The sequence below is a fragment of the Meles meles genome, chromosome 3, assembly GCF_922984935.1.
Source record: "Meles meles chromosome 3, mMelMel3.1 paternal haplotype, whole genome shotgun sequence".
Lineage (NCBI taxonomy): Eukaryota > Metazoa > Chordata > Mammalia > Carnivora > Mustelidae > Meles > Meles meles.
Genome location: NC_060068.1, coordinates 151,714,719 through 151,734,236, shown reverse-complemented (window position 1 = coordinate 151,734,236; position 19,518 = coordinate 151,714,719). Strand labels below are relative to the sequence as shown.

The 19,518-nt window shown below is 39.7% G+C and overlaps 1 long non-coding RNA gene across 1 annotated transcript in view; it reads right to left on the bottom strand.

Annotated features, from left to right (window-relative positions):
* Nucleotides 1-19,517, bottom strand: part of LOC123938647 — a 118,131-nt gene extending 98,614 nt beyond the window's left edge. Inside the window, exon 1 of the long non-coding RNA XR_006817754.1 lies at nt 19,225-19,517. This is a non-coding gene — a long non-coding RNA (uncharacterized LOC123938647). The remainder of the gene's footprint in view (nt 1-19,224) is intronic.
* Between the last annotated feature and the right edge of the window lies 1 nt (nt 19,518).

Below are 19,518 nucleotides of genomic sequence, written 5' to 3'. Positions count from 1 at the left end.
CTCACGACCCTGAGATCATGACCTGAGCTGAAATCAAAAGTTGGACACCTAATCAACTGAGCCACCCAGGCACTCCTAAAAAGAAATAATTTATAGGTTATTTTTCATGAGAATTATCTGTGTGTGCATGTGTGTGTGTTTGAAGCCTCCGTGTTCATTCTCATAATCGGGTGATAGCTCAGCCTATTTAACACTTGCTGGAAATGACACTGAGGAAATAGAAAGTAATATTAATAAACAGATGGGGAGTTAATGCAAATCTCATAGCTGCCAAACTGTGTTTGCAGGTTCAAGCTTATATATATGGAAAGGGTGACTGTGGCTTTATACATAAAGTGAAACACGAGAATTCAAATTCAGTGATAATAGAAATGTATGTGTAATGGTACAGAGAAGAGACTAACTGCATGGCTCACATGGGACACGCATGCGCATGTCTGTTAATTCAGACCGAAATAATCACTTCGGGTCATGGACTCCCCAAACTGAAAACATCTTAAAGGTATTCTATTTCAGTCCCCCACCAAAAACTTGAACAGAATTCCCCCAGCTCCCTCTGGCCCTCTCTTCAGGGAGAAGTAGCTCACTGAGGAAACCTCACGCTAGTCAACCTTTCCCCCTATAACTTTCACTTATGCATTTAGTGTTTGATCTACAACCCAGCCCTAGAGAAACTCATTCCCCCATTCACTAGACAGCTATTGAACGTTTGTGGAAGACCCTCACGTTACCCCAAGGCTTCTCATTACTAAATATTGAAAGTGATTTTCCCCTAAAGACAAACCAGATCACATCACTCCCTATTGGAAACGACTCTTCACCTATGAGATAATGTCCAAACTCTTTGGTATAGGAAGCATATGCCATTTCTCAAACCCAAGGAGGCTGTTTCTTACTTTTCTTACTTATCCTGAATCCAAAATGGGTGTTTCTTATCTGCAGGCGTCTATACTCCAAAAGGTGATTCAAGAACCCAGGTATTCTCCATCTTGTGGCTTTGTTATCTCCTGCAAGTGGCTTCTGAGGTTGCCACGGATATCTACAGTGATGGAGACTAGCTCAGCTTGTAGGAGACTTCTAAGGGCCAGACCCAGAATGGTGCAAATCACTTCCACACACATTGTAACCGTGAGAACTCTATCACATGACCTCACCTAACTGCAAGAAGGAAATTTGTGTGCTCAGGAAGAGGAAGAAACGGGCTGGTGAGCAGCTATCTTAACTTCTCCTTTCTACCTCATATCCTACCACTCTCTCTTAAGCAACTATATTCAAATCTAACCTAACGTCTTATTATTCCAAAGCATATCAGATCTTCACTTAGCTTTATGCATGCTCTTTTCTACACGTAACTTCTCTTATTCGCTTTGTAAACTCCTGTTTATACTTGAAGTCCCATTTCAAATATCACTCCCACTGTTCTCCATCTCATTTCTGACTACAAGTGTTATTTTCTGCCTCCTGTGTTCCCACAGAACTTCACACATGTAATGCACTGTAAGTTTTATATATCTATACATGTATATGGAAAAAAACCTCATTGTATCAATCTCCTTTGTCTGCTATCTTCATTATCTTTACAACTCGTAACTTTTCCTTTTTTCATCTCCATGGGCCTTCTATTTTCTCTTACAGAACCATCAGCAAAAACTTCCACACTTTTCTCCCTTTCTGACCATCTTACCACCCTCTGCACAGCTTCCAGAGCAATATTATCTACATTTCAAATCATGTTTAGAACCTACTGAGAACCTTCTAACACCCTTAGGGCATCTAACCTTAAAAACTCAAGAGTTCTTGAGTTCCTCCTTGAGAGGGTCAAGAGTATGATATGACTCCAGTAAGTCCAGAGTAGGATTCAGGAACCTGCATTTTCAATAAGTGCCCAAATGATTTGGATGTGAGAGGCTGGTAGACCACATTTTGAGAAATACTGAGTTACAGAATAAAATACAAGTCTTGCATACCATATGTCCTATCAATAACAAGTTCCACATAAGTCCGTGTACATACATTACAATCTCAGTCCAGTGATTCTTCTCTACAAGTTCTTCCCTATGTTCAGGTTGTTTCTCTCTGTGTGGTCTTCCTAATGGATTTCTACTCATTCTTGAAAGTGCTGCTTAAACATCATCTGTCTTGGAGCCTTCCCAGTCCCTCCCTGCCCACAGCAGAATTAATCTCTTCCTCCATATTATTTCTATGTCTTATAAACACTTACATTTTTACATATATCACATTAACATAGACACGACCAGCTTAGATGGAGATAGAGTGAATACAAGTAACAAGAGGACTTTACACACCCAAACTTCTACAAGGAGGAAGTTAGCTACAAAAGACTGCTCAACTGCTAACACATATCTTTCATCGGGGGAAAAAAAAAAAAAAGCAGGGGGAGGGGGATGCTCAGAGCTTAAAAATAAGAACAAAGAGCCTTACAGCATTATTTCCAAGCCTTGATTCCTAATTAAGAATTGTTCACCTGTGCGCAGCTGGATTTCACAACTGCCATAGACCATGGACTGCAGTGCACAAGCCGTTTGCCCCATTTTTGACAGAACTGTCTACAGTGGTTATGCTAGGCCCATCCCACCATTGTACCACATTGGCTGTGGGTGGAGTAGATAACTTGTCTCTTCAGTTCTTAAGCCTTAAGATCAAGAGGAATGGTATTAAAGGAGCTATACTTAAGGGTCTACACCCAAGAATTTGTCTCTCCACACTTGGACCTGATGTTGAAGCTAACATCCCGCATTTCAAGCTCATAATTTAAATGAATACAATTCTGGGGCCCCTGGGTGGCTCAGTGGGTTAAAGCCTCTGCCTTCAGTTTAAGTCATGGTTTCAGGGTTCTGGGATGGAGCCCCGCACTGGGCTCTCTGCTCAGCGGGGAGCCTGCTTCCTCCTCTGTCTCTACCTGCCTCTCTGCCTACTTGTGATCTCTATCTGTCAAATAAATAAAATCTTTAAAAAAAAAAAAGAGTTAAATGAATACAATTCTTAGGGGATAGTAGGAGGAGTTTAGTATATTCAGCATATGGGGGCAAAATAAGTAATTTGTGGCGAGAGGAAAAACTGTGGTGGTTTCCAAAAATGCCCCCTCGTTCTTCCAAAAATGCTCTCCTGTTCTCTAACACCTCTCCCTTCAAAAGATGGAGCCAATTTCCTTTCCCTTTACATATGACCTGTACTTGGTGACTTTCTTTTAACAAGTAGGATGTAGTGAAACTGACCATATGTGACTGCCAAAGTTCTCTTTGTTTTCTGGGTCTTCACTTTAGAAGAAGCCAGCTGCCATGTCTGAGGAACACTTCAACAGCCCTATAGACTCACCATGAGGCATGTAATGGAGGCCTTCTGCCAATAGCCTTAGTAACCCACAGAAAAATAGAAAAATTAGTTAAATTTTTAAATTCCTGGCTCAACAAAACATAGGCACTGTTTGTTGTTTTAAGTAAACGTCTAAATTTGGGCCTTCATTTGTTACACAGCAGGAGATAACTTACACGTTGCGTAACTACAAATCTTTACTTGTATTTATTCAGGATCAGGCGCTGTGCTAGGCACAGCTAGGGATACAATGAGGAGCAATATAGCCTTAAATTTTTCCCTCAAAACATACTAGTGAGAAAAACAAACACATATGTTTATATTTAAAAATTGTGATAAGTTACTGAGAGAAAAAGAATATACAACGAGAAACACTAGAGAGACATAATTTAGACTTGGAGGATCTCGCTAAGGATGTGGCATTTGAACATAGATGGGAGACAGGCAGGAGTTAGCTAGACGAAAACTGTAGGAAGAGACTTCCAGGCAGAGGAAACAGCCTGCATGAGGGCCTTGAGATAAGAAAGGGTTTGCATGAGTTAAATAACATCTTGAATCTCACAAAGCAAACTGAGGGTTGCTGGGGGATGGGGGATAGGGAGAGGGTGGTTGGGTTATGGACACTGGGGAGGGTGTGTGTTATGGTGAGTGCTGTGAAATGTGTAAACCTGATGATTCACAGGGTACCTGTGTACCCTGTACCCCTGGGGCAAATAATACATTATATGTTAATAAAATAATTTTTTTTTAAAAAGAACATCTTGAGTGTAATGAGCAAGAGAGAGATGGTACTGAGTTGAGTTGGAAAAGGGAGCCCAGAAGCAGATGGTGAAAGAATTTGTGGGCCATGATAAGGACTTTGCACTGGAGGAGATCCTCTGAAGGATTTTAAGTAGAAGAACGACATGATCCAATTTATTTTATTAAAAAAGGCCACTCTGATGGTAAGGTGGAGAACTGACTGGAAGGGGGCGAGAATATTAGGGGAACCAGTTAGGAGCCCCTGGCTGCAGACCACAAAGGAGAAACAGGTGCATTAGCCCAGGGCAATGGTGGAGGTGGAGAGAAGTAGGTTGGATTCAAATAATATTGAGGGATCAGAATGAACATAACTTTAATCCACCAAGTCCAGCAAAACAAGCCATACCTCTAATTAACGTCATTGAAAGCAGGGAGCCTGGGTGGCTCAGTCAGTTGGGTGTCTTCCTTCAGCTTGGGTCATGATCCCAGGGTCCTCAGATGGAGTCCCACATTAGGACTTCTGCTTCTCCCTCTGCCCCCACTCACCCCCATCTCTCATGAATAAATAAGTAAAATCTTTTAAAAGAAAAAAAGATAATTGAAAGCAAAAGCCAAACCTCATAAAATTTTTCTATGAATTACTACCTAATAGCTGACTACTTAGTAAGCACTCTGCTTTTTCTTTTTTTCAAGATTTTACTCACTTTAGAGACAGATGGAGAGAGAGGACATGAGCAGGGGGAGGGGGAGAAGCAGAGAGAGAAGGACAAGCCAACTTCAAACCAAACACAGAGCCTCACTTAGTCTTGATCCCAGAACCTTGAAATCATGACCTGAGCTGAAACCAAGAGTGGGATGCAACCAACTGAGCCATGCAGGCGCCCTAGCATTCTGCGTTTCCTAAAATGACTCTGCAAAAACACATGAACTTTAGTGTTCTTCAATGTCTAGAGAGAAGAAACAGAGGGATAATTTTCTAAACTTCTCTTTTGACTAAAAATTTGAATTATCAACATTTTTATAAAATGATCCACTTGCAAAGCTGCAGCACCAAAGAGGTAAACTTAGGTTAAATAGAAGACATTTGGGAGGGAGCAAGTCAGCTGTTTGTTTCCATTTTATTGCTATATGTACAGTCAGGTAAAAACTGAAGTTACACTGTTTCACCTAGCTACCACAATAACACAGATCATATACCCATAAGATTGCCAAGATAAATAAGCTAAGGGTGATCCTTTGAAAAGCTAGATCCATTCTACCAGGTCAGTTCCAGAGATTTTGCAATCAGGGGGTGTGTCCCAGCTAGATGTTTCCTGTTCCGGTTACACAAACTGCACCACCCCTATGTTAAACACTACACGTCTAGGTCCACAGAAGGAAAGCCTAGAAAGGAGAGAAGGAGGAAAAGAAATATTTTACTACGTTTTTGTTTTTCTGAAAAACATTCCATTTTTCAGAAAATGGAAAATTTCTCAATTTGAGAGAGAGAGAGAGTGTGCACGAGCAGAGGGAAGGGCAGGGGGAAAAAGACAAGGAGACTCCACACTATGCAGAAAGCCTGACGAGGGGCTTGATCTCAGGACTCCAAGACCATGACCAGAGCCAAAGTCAGACACTTAACCGACAGAGCCACCCAGGCACCCCTATATTATTACATGTTTTAAAATCCGAGGTCATGCAATATAGGATTGCCTTAGGTAACTGCTTCAATTACCAACACTTGCAGAATATCTTTCTTCAAAAGTGGCATTTACCCTCTAGAGAAATATTACTGAAATGTGGTCCAGGTGCCACTGTGTGCATCAGCACCAGCCACGTGCTCATAAAAACGCAAATGCTGATTCAGTGAGTCTTAGCTGGGCCCCAGGAATCTGTGTCTAATCCATCTTTATAGACACTATAACTTAAGTATCTGCATTACAGGCTACACTATGAGGGCTTGCATAATTGAGTAATTGCAAAGTTATCTGGTTTGATAATCAAATGACATTAAGTCACTTCAAAAGAGAAACATTTAGTCAGAATTATAAATTCACTATTTTACTTTATAAGGACAGTAACAGTGTTAAACACATATAGACTTTTATAAATCTTCCCTCCTTCATAATTCAAAAACTTAGTGCTGGCTCTTATAACTAAATCGGTCAAAGAAAGGTCAATTTTCTCTCTTCCAAGGTTCTAGCACACAAAAAGGTTTTTAAATTTAAACTGGAAGTGAGCACAAGGATACCTGGGCATCGATATGTTTCTTGATTTAGGTGTTAGTTACAAAGTTGTGTTCTCTTCGTGAAAATTCATCAAGCTAAACAATTGTGAGATGTGACCACTTCTATATATAGAGTATCCTTCAAAAAAAATTAATCAACCTTTTAAAAAATAAAACCTTTTTAGGAGTTTTATAAAAACATGATTATATCTTCCCTTTCAAGTTATTAACCTTCAGTGTTGATGGCTGTTGAACTTTAATGGTCATTCTTATGTATACAGTTTTTGGGGAATATAAATAGATGTAGGTCTTTTGGAAAGCAATTTGACAATCAATATTTGGCCAAAGGTTTTTAAATAATTATACACCCATTGACCTAGTAATTCCATGTCTTAGAATCTATCCCAAGGAAAAGAATCTTCAGTATGAGAAATCTCAACTCCCAACATCCAAATTATAAACCCATATAACTAATGACAATAGGGGAACTATTAAATAAACTATAATACATCTATTTGGCAATATTTATATACTGGTGGTCAAATTAAAAAGGAAAGTAAGGAAATGATGGATAAAAATTATTGATGCAAATGAGGAAAGACATAAAGAGCTCCTAAGGGCTTCCTAATATTCTATTTAAGCTTGGTAGCTACACAGACGATCCTATTATTATCATCATTATTTAAACTAAACATAATTCGGGGCACCTGGGTGGCTCAGTGGGTTAAAGCCTCTGCCTTCAGCTCGGGTCATGATCCCAGGGTCCTGGGATCGAGCCCCGCATCGGGCTCTCTGCTCGGTGGGGAGCCTGCTTCCTCCTCTCTCTCTGCCTGCCTCTCTGCCTACTTGTGATTTCTGTCTGTCAAATAAATAAATAAAATCTTAAAAAAAAAAACTAAACATAATTCTATATTTTAGTATATTTTTATGTGCTATATCTTGTAATATGTAATTTTTGATAAAATCTAGAACAAATAATGTTTACCAAAAGTTTATTAACATGAAAAATGCTCATGTCATAATGGTAAGTTTAAAAAAGGACATAGGGGAGGCTGGGTGGCTCAGTGGGTTAAGCCTCTGCCTTTGGCTCAGGTCATGGTCTCAGGGTCCTGGGATCCAGCCCTGCATCGGGCTCTCTGCTTGGCAGGGAGCCTGCTTCCCCCTCTCCCTCTGCCTGCCTCTCTGCCTACTTGTGATCTCCCTCTCTCTCTCTCTGTCAAATAAATAAATAAAAAGTCTTTTTGAAAAAGGGGACATAAAATTGATTATAAATTATAGTAGATAGATTCTTCAAAACAAAGTTGGAATCATCAGTACAAAGACACAGAAATCATTTCAACTACTATTTGACACTGTGCTAAAGATCCCCGTAAAGAATTCTAGAAAAACGAAGAAGGAAAATATATTCAAACTGATATTCATTTCATGTGATGTAATTACATACCTAGAACTTCCAAGACAATCAACTGACATGAGTAACTATTCAGTAATCTGACCAAAAATTGTCCTTGGGGCACCAGGATGGCTCAGTCGGTTAAGAGTCTTGATTTCATCTCAGGTTGTGATCTCAGAGTCATGAGGTCGAGCCCCACTGAGGGGTGAGGGGCGGGAGAAGAGGTGGAAGCTGCTTAGGATACTCTCTCCCTCTCCCTGTGTCCCTCTCCTTCCCCTCTCCTTCCTCCGTTCATGCTCTCTAAAAAAAAAAAAAAAATTGTCCTAGACATCAGCTGTAATAATAACAGCTAACAGTTTCTGAGGGCTATTTACCAGGTACTGTACTACTAAGTGCTTTTTAATGTTTTACTATTTAATTCTGAGGAAGATTAGTATTATTACCCTGATTTAATTTAATCCTGATTTAATTTAATCCTGATTTTAAAGACTTAAAACACCCAAAGGAAGAGACAGGTTAAGAAACTTACATAAAGTCACACAGCTAGTAAGTGACGGAGCCTAACAGAGTTTGTATTTGTACATAACCATGCTATTATATTGCCCTCACAATCAGCCATTAGAAATGTAATAGATCAAGGATCCCATTCATAAATCAAGAATCATTAAAAACACAAATAAAAAAATCAAAACAAAGCCAAGGAGCCCTAGGGATAAATCTAACAAAAGAAAGTCATATTTTTGAAATTTTAAAACAAGACCAGACTGTTAGACTAAATATTACGTTATATACATGTTGATTCTCCAGATAACAAAAAACTGCAGGGGAGGAGAGGTGCAGCCTTAAAACCAAAGAAAGTAAGCCTTGTTCTCCAGACAGTCTCCTCCACAGATCAGAGAATTCCCTGAAGCTAGAACTGCCAGGAGCTCCATTGACACAAAGAGCTCAAATCCAGGAACCTGGCTCAGCTACTTTGAGGAAAGGATGTGAAGAGATCCCAAAGAATGGCACGTCAATGAATGAAGTGTTCTGCTTCACTGCCACCCAGGAACCAAAGCAAGAGCGTGCCAGCCCAGCCAACGTTCACCAAGGTGTGGTCAGTGCAACATTTGGCCACTGTTTTCCTGGTACAGATAGTTACGGGATTATAATTCTCTCGCTACCCAAAAATAAACAAGCTTTCCTGAGTTCCAGAGGGCCTGAAGGGACTTAGCACATCAGACTGCCTCTGTCACTTATCATTCGCATCAATGTTGTTGAGCTGAAGTCAACCACAGATATTCTCTAATCCAGCTCTCCCTGTTTACAGATAAGGAAACTGAGGTTCATCCAGAACAGGCTTCTCTTCCCACGTCACAAAATTATTTTAAGCCAGAAGCAGAGAGCTACTATCCCTCTTCCCCGTGTTTCCTGATGACGAGTCTGAATGTATATATTCAAGTTACTACAGCCTATTTTTAATCCCCAATCTTCAGATACTCACTACCTACCACATTCATGATTTTGCCCTATCTGTATGTTATTTCTACATTATTCACTATATATTTTCTTTAAATCTACTCATTTTTCACATACACAACTTAGGGTCAGTCTAAGTAACAGTATCCATAAAATCATGAACGCCCTATGCATTTTCCTAACACATAAAAAGAAAAATGTATCTACTGCAATTATAATGTTTGTCTCTCAAACACTCCCCCAAGTAATAAATTATCCTTTGCATATTAGGAAAGATCCCCTGAGTGAATTCCAAGGAATTCTAAATTGTATCATGTTAACAGGTGTTACTGATGAAAGCATGCATGATCACATAAGCCCAGGGGAAGATGACTAAAACAAAATTAAACAGTTTTGAATTTTTTCAATTGTCAGACATCCCAGGACCTTTTATAACAATATACAAACAAGACTTTCTAACAAGGGAGTAGAGTACAGCATCTCCAAAATGTATTTGACCATGAAAGCCTTTCTTCTAGACAGGATGGGTATTGAAAACAGGCTCTATGCTATACTAATTGTCAAAAAGTTAGTTTTTCTTTTTGAGGCCACAAATTATACAAATAGGTATTGTAAATAAAAATATATACTGTATCCCTTGTTAGCATAATCAAAATACGTTTATAGTGATAAAAAAGAAGAGATAGAAAAACATTAATATTTCCTCTTGTCATTCTCAAAGGGTTGATCTCTCAGGAAAGGTAGCTCAGCTTGTCCCGAAACACCTGAAATGATAATGGGCATTCTAAAAGAATATAAATAACTTCTAACAAGTTATCCAAATCTTCTACATTATTAATAGTAGTTAGTGACACACAGCCTTTCCATTCAGGTTTGTATTTGTTGCCTTCGGAGCTTGCAGATGGAACTTCAAGAGCAACGTGCCCATAACATCAGATTTGATCTATGGGTGTGACTCTGAGAAAATGTGTACCTGACTTATCACCCGGTCATTTTCTCTTTTTTCCCTTTCTTTTTCTCTCTCCTTGGTCCTTCCCCTCCTTTCTACCTCCTTTCCTTTTTCCACAACTCCCCCCTTCAAATGCTTTGATAGAAAACACTGACATTTTGTCTTCTTTAGGCATTCTTATCTTTAAGTGTTGGTGTTATCAGGGAGAAAATATCCCAGTTACTAAGCTAATGCTTTTTTAAATATTTTTTATCTGAGCATAGTTGACAGTGTTACGTTCGTTTCAGGCGTACAACACAGTGATTTAGCTGCTCTACACGTTATGCTCTGCTCACAAGTGTAGCCATCTGTCACCATACCTGCTGCTGTAATTTCATTGACTATCTTCCCTCTGCCTTGTCTTTTATTCTGTAACTGGAAGCCTGTATCTCCCACTGCCCTTCACCTGTTTTGCCCATCCCCCTACCACTCTTCCCTCTGAACAAACCATCAATTTGTTCTCTTTACTTATAAGTTTGATTCTGCTTTTTGTCTTTAATGAATGCTTTAAAGCCAAAGTGCATGACTATTTCTTTCAACTGCACTTTGAAATAAAATTAAGAACTACAACTCAAAGCAAAAATGCTAATACCCTTTCTTCAGTATTCATGTTAATGAAGTTGAGTATTAAGTTAATACAGAAGAATGCTGATATGTTAAGAAAGTGTTTCTTCATCTAACCATACACCAATTCACAGACCATTTTGAGTCTATTACTCTTAAATACAATTTCCCAACAACCAAAGTTTCAATATATTCTTTCTCCATACCTTACAGAGGTTATCAACTTATCAGGTGAATTTTTTAAAGATTTATTTATTTGAGAAATACAGAGTGCCGCTGCACACAAGCATGCAGAAGCAGGGGGAGGGGCATCGGAAGAGGAAACAGGTAGACTCCCCACTGAGTGGATGAGCCCTACCTGGGACTCGGTCCCTTAATCCTGAAATCATGACCTGAGCCAAAAAGCAAGAGTTGGATGCTTAACTGACTGAGCCACCCAAGTGGCCCTCAAGTGAATTTTTATTCTATAGAATATGTTCTGTTCTCTTGCTCAGAAATATTAGCTAGAAAGCTGAATTCTTCTGAGGTTCCTCACCAAACACTGGAGGTCAGCAAAAATTTAGGAAAATGATTCAGCTCTTGCAAGTGCACACATTTAACACTGATGCACTGTAACATAATCAGCCTGAATAAGCGTAATCCTGTGGAACTTAATGTAGGTAAAAACTGAGACTAAAAATGGTGTTTTCTCCTCTCTCTAGTTCTAAAATTGTGCACTGCACTGCATTCATAATGAGGAAGCAAATAGCATTTTACCCCTTTGATAAGGGAGATAAACAAGAGTTTGATTAGTATAAATAAAATTAAAAATATATATTCTACTTTATATAAGTGAGAACTGTTAAAATACACAACAGCAAAAGAGAGAATAGATATAATTAATAAATGTTTGATCCTTTAGGGAAATATTCCCCAAAGGGCTCTATTATTTTAGCAAACTTCTTTGTTATAGGTTTTAAACAATTCAGTTTTCCAAATACTCATTTTTGTGTACTTTTAGACATCATAATATCTACTGAATAAAGTAAAGTTAGGTTTTAAGACATCTTCCCCCCCCCCACCCCCATCATTTAGTCCCTACTTGGCTCCCAAAATTCTGTTTGAGGTTCTCGGAGATTTATCCAGTTAGAGCTGAAAACATTCAGACTTAAATGCCAGTTTGACCCAAGCACAATCTCTTCCTGCCTCTTCAGTTTGTGTTAAATGTGGGTATTTTGCATTAAATCATTTATTACACTACTAGATACATCCCAGATATTCTTGAAGTACCTATTAGGTGAATTTACTTTGCAGGATCCTCTTTCCGGTGTGAGGTTTTTTTCCTAGTTACATATTTCATGATCATGATCTCTCTCCTGCTATACCCATTTCACGTTCTCTTCATACAAAGTTTGCCCTCCAAAGCAAAAAATCCTGATAAAACATCTTCATTGCCCTTCCATAATCTAGGCAAAAAGGACCACACACACATATCACCACAGGTTTACAAAACCACCATCTATTAGTGTCTCTTAAAGCCAACTCTACAAATTGCATGCTAGATCGAACATGGCAAATGAGTTTCATTTCTTGTGCCATGCTAGAAAATTGGTCGTGGGCCCTTAAAGGAAAGAGTGATGCTATTGATTAGCAATGTCTGTAATCTAGAAAGACAAAAAGGGATAGATGATCTATTTCTCCCTCTACCATTCCTGAGTTTATGCTAATCTTTCTTGATTATAGCCATTCCTACACCATCTCCTATAAAAAAGAGACCAAATGAATGCAGATTTTCTTACTGACTTTACATCCTGATAGAGCTACAAGGGCAATAATGCCAACTCCCTTGGAGGTTCACCATAGGCTTATTTAAGATAAATATACAGGACTGAGTATAACATATGGCTTACACTTTATACTCAATCAATGCTTTTTCAGCTTATGGACACCACTCTCCACTGGAAGTTCAACCTAAGCAAGAAAGTTGGTTTGGGCACTGTCTGGGAAGAGAGTAAGCCAGAGCTTTATAAGGAAGTATTCGATCATTTAAATGTCATAGAAATTGTTATTGATCCCCTTGCTAGTTGCAGAAATGGTAACCTACTCCATATACAATAGAAAATTAAACTCAGTGGCTATAAACTCAAATCAGAAACACTGACTTTTCTACTTCCTGCTTTTTGCACCCGTTTCCTAGGGGCACAGCCATGGCAGGTGTTTAGACTGAATGTACCATTATTGTTCAGAGAAGTGTTACCTGTATCCTTTATTAAAATGTGGTAGCCTGTTTGTTTGTTTGTTTCAGGGAGGGGCTGAGGTGTTTAGGAGTGGGCCCCTGCTCAATGATGGGGAAGAAGACTCTGTAATTCAGTGCTCAATAACTTGCATCTCTGTCACAACACTCATGAGCTCTGTGACCTTGAAAAATTGCGGCACCTGGCTCTCTCAGTCAGTGGAGCATACCACTTGATCTCGGGGCTGTGAGTATGAGCTCCACATTGGGTGTACAGATTACTTAAAAATAAAATCTTAAAAAAAAAAAAAAGAAGAAGAAGAAGTATCCTAATTTTTACATAGGGCAAAAAAATTTCACCCAAAACACTGTGTACACTACATGGTACATGGTAAATGCTTAATAAATGCTACTTATTGACATTGTTGATAGGGAAATGGGAAGGGTGAGGAGAAAAAGGAAGAGGGAAGATCTGCTTGGCTTCTTTCAGAAGGTGTCTGGAATCCTGGTTGTCTTGATGGCAGGGTTTGTGGATTTAAGGCTCAACAGGTGCTGCTATTCTTGGAGGCGTGGTGGGGACCCATTGTTGCAGAGCAGGGAGGGGTGTGCAAAGGAAAGCTCTCAATAGTGAGCCTTTATTTGAATTATAGGAAAGCTTTTATCATTATTATGAATGGAAGGGGGAAATGAGATGTTAGCATTTGCCTAAGGTTTAAAATGCCATTACAATTAACCTATTAGCTCACGGATTATAGAGCTATAGATTATAGATTAACTCGCTCTGCAAGAGAAATGATTCCCTCAGATTTCTAAAAATAAACAAGGGCTCCACAAACCACCACACAGTAGTGTAGGGGATTACTTGGGGAAAAACTGAAAAATTCCTGAAATAGGAATTTCTGATAAATACAGCTTTTTTTTTTTAATAGACTTTATTTATTTGACAGACAGAGATCACACATAGGCAGGGGGGCAGGCAGAGAGATGGGGAAGCAGGCTCCCTGCTGAGGGTAGAGCCCAATGCGGGGCTCAAACCCAGGACCCTGGGATCATGACCTGAGCTGAAGGCAGAGGCTTTAACCCACTAAGCCACTCAGGCCAGGTGCCCCAAACATAGCTTTTCTAAAGCTACAGCTCTAGGCCTCTTTCTCTACAAGCGGTGTTTGTGCAAATCAGTAAACAGCAGATGGAGCCCTCTAACTGTCTTGTATAGATCTCATCTTAGAAACACACAGTGAGATTGTGGGGGTGCCTGACTGGCTCAATCGGAGAAAAAGCTGACTCTGGATCTTGGGGATGTGAGTGCGAGCCCCACATTGAGTGTAGAGATTAAATAAAACTAAAAGAAAGAAAGAAAGAAACAAAGACAGACGCAGGGGGGAAAAAAAGTCAGTGCAAAAACATATTCTATGTCCTAGGAAAATTAACTAACCCTTAAAAACATCAAGGGAAAATCAATGAAAAATACAAATAACTGAAATACATTTTTTTTGAAATACATTTTTAAATCTTTCTTCTGTTGAGACTCACCTTTGACAAAGGCTAAAAGACTTGCTTTGGGGTTAAAAGTCGAACAGTCCATCACCTAAGCCAAAAAGAGAGATCCCGGGACTTTCTCTGACAACCTAGGGTTTATGGACGCTACATAAAATGGACATTTTTAGCACCACGCCTTCAAGTTCAGGTGACCAAACGACATGTAAGAAACTAAAGGAGTCTGCAAACAAGATCTCCAAAATTATGGGTGTCCAGGTAAAAACCTTATCTAGCATATAGCTTCCTCAAGGGGAACATTTTGTTTCCTTGGGGGGGGGGATTTTTTTTTAAGTGTTCAATTTGGGACACAAAACAAAAGATGAGATGTAAGCCAGGAAAAGGAAGACAAAACTAAATAATTCTTTTTATAGTTTGTTTGGCTGCAAAACTCATTTTAATCCACAGGTAGAATACTCAGGTAACAACTAACCACTAAAGTTTAAATTAGAAGCACCTGGCTGGCTCAGTCTGTAGAGCATGCAACTCTTGATCTTGGGGGTTTGAGTTCAAGTCCCACATAGGGTATAGAAATTACTTAAAAAATAAAATCATTTTTGGGCGCCTGGGTGGCTCAGTGGGTTAAAACTTCGGCCTTCGGCTCATGTCATGATCCCAGGGTGCTGGGATCGAGTCCCACATCGGGCTCTCTGCTCAGCATGGAGCCTGTTTCCCCCCCTCTCTCTCTGCCTGCTTCTCTGCCTACTTGTGATCTCTGTCTGTCAAATAAATAAACAAAATCTTTAAAAAAAAATAAAAATAAAAAAAATCATTTTTTTAAAAAGTCTAAATTAAACACAGTTTAGAGTGACTTGCACTGTAGACAACGCGCTGCCAGTGTTCTTTTAAAAACACTGCGGCACTAGTGTAATATGATTGAGATGAAGACAAATCATTAACACAGGAAGACAATTTTGAGAAGTATCTCAGCTACTAAAATTTCAACATTTTTTTTATTTCTTAACAATTGACATCTTATACTAATTCGCGATTGAGAGAAAAAAAGTCCATAGTTGATGCTCAACCCTCCCATTAGATGACCTCAAAATGTACTTGCTGTTCCTCTATTAGAGTCAATGAATGAATCTTTCTGCAAAAATGCTTTAGGTAAATTTTATAGCTCTTTATCATATATAATCTATTATAGGAAAATAGACACTCAAAATAACTTGGCAGCAGAAAATCGTATTTAAAATCGTTTTCCTATGTGAACAATCTAATCTCATTTCTTGTTAAACCAAACATTGTAGCTCTTAAAAAAAAAAAAAAAAAAGATAAAGTTTTCCAATAAAATTAGCTGCCCATCTAATTCATTTGCTTTCAAGGAGGTGACCTGCCTCAGACTTTCATATCTTCAGACCTTCTTAAGCTACAGCAGTTTCAACTCAGCACTTTAGCATGCTTTGTGATCTATACCTATTAAGTGGGAGGTCAAAAAGTAGGCCAGGCCAGAGACTAATTTTTGGCTTGAATTCCAACAGAGGGCAATCTTACTTCATTTCGCCCTCTGCTCCCCAATTAAGAGCTCTGAACTTCTTTTGCAGGGGTTCAGTAAGCAGAAAACACATTCACATGTTCTTTCAAGTCACAGGTTCCTCCTTTCAACTGGCCTAGACTGATGCCTCAGAGAGATAGGTGGGTGTGTGACAAGAAACTCAAGTATAATCAGAATGTCCACCTTCCAACAGAAGAGACTCCAGAACTAGTAAGGCTTTCCCTCTCCACCTACATCTTCAAAAATGGGCAACAATAAGTAATCAATCCTTTCTTGGCCCATTGGCCTATCCACAATGGGAATGCTGTAGAAATACTTGAGAGCAAAGAGGGGGGAAAGAAAAAGGGTAGAAAGCCAACACTTTGAGGAGTAAAACCGCTGAGGAAGGAAGCAACCTGAAGGAGTCAGTTGGAGGCAACTGGCCTCCACTGCAGTTAATTTATCTCCACAAGAAGATTCCAGGGAGTTAAGCACAGTAAGACATGTGTGAACTCCAGGCACTAGACTCAACCTGAAATTCATCATCAAAAAGTGGTAATAATTGGGTACCACACATTTGAAATATACGACTAAAAAGGGAGGGCACTCCTTGGAGGGCCACAACCACAAGTGGACTTCTCCTCATGTCCAAGGTCAGGTTTGCCACACTTGTCATCCACTGAACCAAATGGGGGAACACCTGGAAGACAACTGTATCCAAGAGCACTGTGTTATTTGCACCAGACAGATGCCTTTTTCACTGTTTTTAGTATCCACATGGCCTATCAGGAAAGACGGACAGCAAACATAACTTGCACAGATTTGCTACATGAATGTTAATGCTTTAAGATCTGGCCAGATTAGGTTTAGGAAGGGATCCAGGCCAGATCTGATTAATCCTGCTGGAATTACCAGGAATTACCCATTCCAGGAATGGGATTCTTCGCAGGAATTACCTCTTCCTTACCCACCCCTTTGTTCCCAGGAGGATTCACATTAGTCAAAGGGAATGTGTTGGTAGCCTCCAAGCAGTCTTAGCTTTTTTTTTTTTTTTTTAAGATTTATTTATTTGACAGACAGAGATCACAAATAGGCAAAGAGGCAGGCAGAGAGAGAGAAGGAAGAGGCTCCCCGCTGAGCGGAGAGCCTGATGCGGGGCTCCATCCCAGGACCCTGGACCATGACCCCAGCAGAAGGCAGGGGCTTTAACCCACTGAGTCACCCAGGCGCCCCCAGCCTTAGCTTTTTAACAGGTTCCCACCTTGGGATGTTTACTCAAAAGAGTAGGCAAATATTTAGCTAAAACAGACTGATCACTTAGGCAGCTCTTACGCTAGTTTAAACTTCCAAAAAGGATTTAACAACAATTCTCAAGAATTGAACCCAGGTCTTCCAGTGCAGAGAAATAAGGATTGAGGTAAAAACTGCAAGGGAGAACAGAAAACACTTTTTAGAATAAAAATTTCTTCATTGAAATATATATACAATGACAAAAATGGTCTACATGTCATGAAAATTCTTCATTTCCTTTTGCAGTATAGATTCCTGGAAGAAGGTGAGGGCAACTGAACCACAGTGTTCCAGTTTTGCAAATTAAGAAAATAAAATAGTTGTTTCCCTAACCTTCAAATTCAACTTCTGAAGGCTAAACTTAAGCTTTAAGAATCATACAGCAAAAGAGGGTACAGGTAAACTTCATTAATTTTTTCCATCTGGTGTCCTGGTTTCTCATTTATTTCCATCTCCCTAAAACTATGGTGGAAAGAAAATTTAAAAGAGCAGTATAAAAAAGATGGTTCCATTCATAAGAAGCCCAGCTTATCAATGACATGTTAAAACTTGTAACCTCATTAATCATTTCAGCAGTGTGCCTCTATTATTATATTTAATATACTCTTCACCCTTAAAAGTTTAACAAGTATCAGGATGCCTGGTGGTTCAGTCAGTTAAACGCCTGCCTTCAGCTCAGGTCACAATCCCACAGTCCTGGGATGAAGTCCTGCATCTAGCTCCTTGCTCAGCAGGGAGTTTGCCTCTCCCTCTGCCAGCTGCTCCCCCTGCTTGTGCGCGCGCGCTCTCTCGCTCTCTCTCCCTCTGACAAGTAAATACGTAAATAAATAAATAAATAATAAAATTTTAAAAAAATTTACAAGTACCAATCCTGTTTTCCATTTGAGGAACTTCAAATGGAAAACTGGAAAAAATAGTTTTATTAGCATGAATATAAGCAGAACTTCCCTGCTTCCCTTCCTGTATTTACTGATAGCCACCTGACCGGGTGATAATGATGCAACATGATTAGGGAAGAATGGGGGTAGAATGTGCGGGTTCCTTTTTCTAGTGTTACCTTATTTTCAGGGCTGACACAACCTTAGAATTTACTACTTACAGAAAAGAGACAAACAGAAATGGTTATTATGGTGATTGAGAGAAGACTGAGCGACTGACCAACTGCCAGCAATTATTTTTACAGATTCCTTCCAAATCCCTGGTATTCATGAGGAAATAGCATAAACAATAGAAAATGTTATATTAATATATCCATGTGGTATCTTTAAGAGTAATTCCAGGTATTTCATGTCCTGTAATGAGGTGAAGTCTGGAATGCCCTTTCTGGTTCTCCTGCTGCTCATTTTTTTTTTAACCGTGCCATTTGACAGTAAAAGGAGGAACAGGTCAATTCTTAGGGGGTCTGTTTATTTATGAAATAACATTTAAGGAATGAATACCAGCTTATCCATAAAAGAATCGAGTTATTTGCTTAATCTATGAGGAAATGCAGTATGTTAAAATGCATGTATCCGGCACTTAGAAACACATTTTTCTAGGAATTTAAAAGGCCCACAGAATCTCTTAATTTTGTTAAAAAAAAAAAAAAGAAAACCAAAAAAACAAAAAACGGCGAAACAGTTATAATTACACCACGGAGTTTTGCAATTGTTTCTTTTCTGTTTTCAGTCCTGATTTTAGGAACCAGAGTACAAAGAAGTGAATAATGAGTTTGTTATAAAAACACGGTTCCCACCACCAAGTAAGTAAAACTGTTATTTAAAGAAAAAAGGTAGAGCAATTGGGCGGTTCCAAGAGTTAATCATGGAGACAATGACTGTGGAATTCCTTCCCTGGAAAAACTTTCAAATCCCCATCGCACCCTCCATCTGCCAGCCGTTCAAAGGCTTCGCGGTGAAAGTACCCAACGTGAACACAACAGGGCCAAGGCTCGAAGCTCAGACGGCCGTTCTCACTGGGAGTAGTTCCCAGGAGGAGGAGAAAGCTCTCCGCGGTTACACAGCCCTCCCACCCTAACTATCCCACGTGGTACCTGCGGGTCACCTGTCTCCACAGCCACAGGACTCCGCCACCAGCTTCGGGAGAGGCGGCGGTCCCGTCTCTCTAGCGCTCTTTTTTTTTTTTTTTTTTTTAAACCCGGGGATGCCCGACGGAGCGCATGATGCGCACAGCCTGGGCACTGCCAACCAACTACTTTCCTGGACCGACTGTAATTACTTTTGGAGGATAGATTCTCCGTTGTTTCCCCCGCCCAAGCCTGGCACGCGACCGCGCAGCCACCCGCCCGGTCCCGTGCGCGCTCTTTCCCGACTTGGAACCCCGGGCC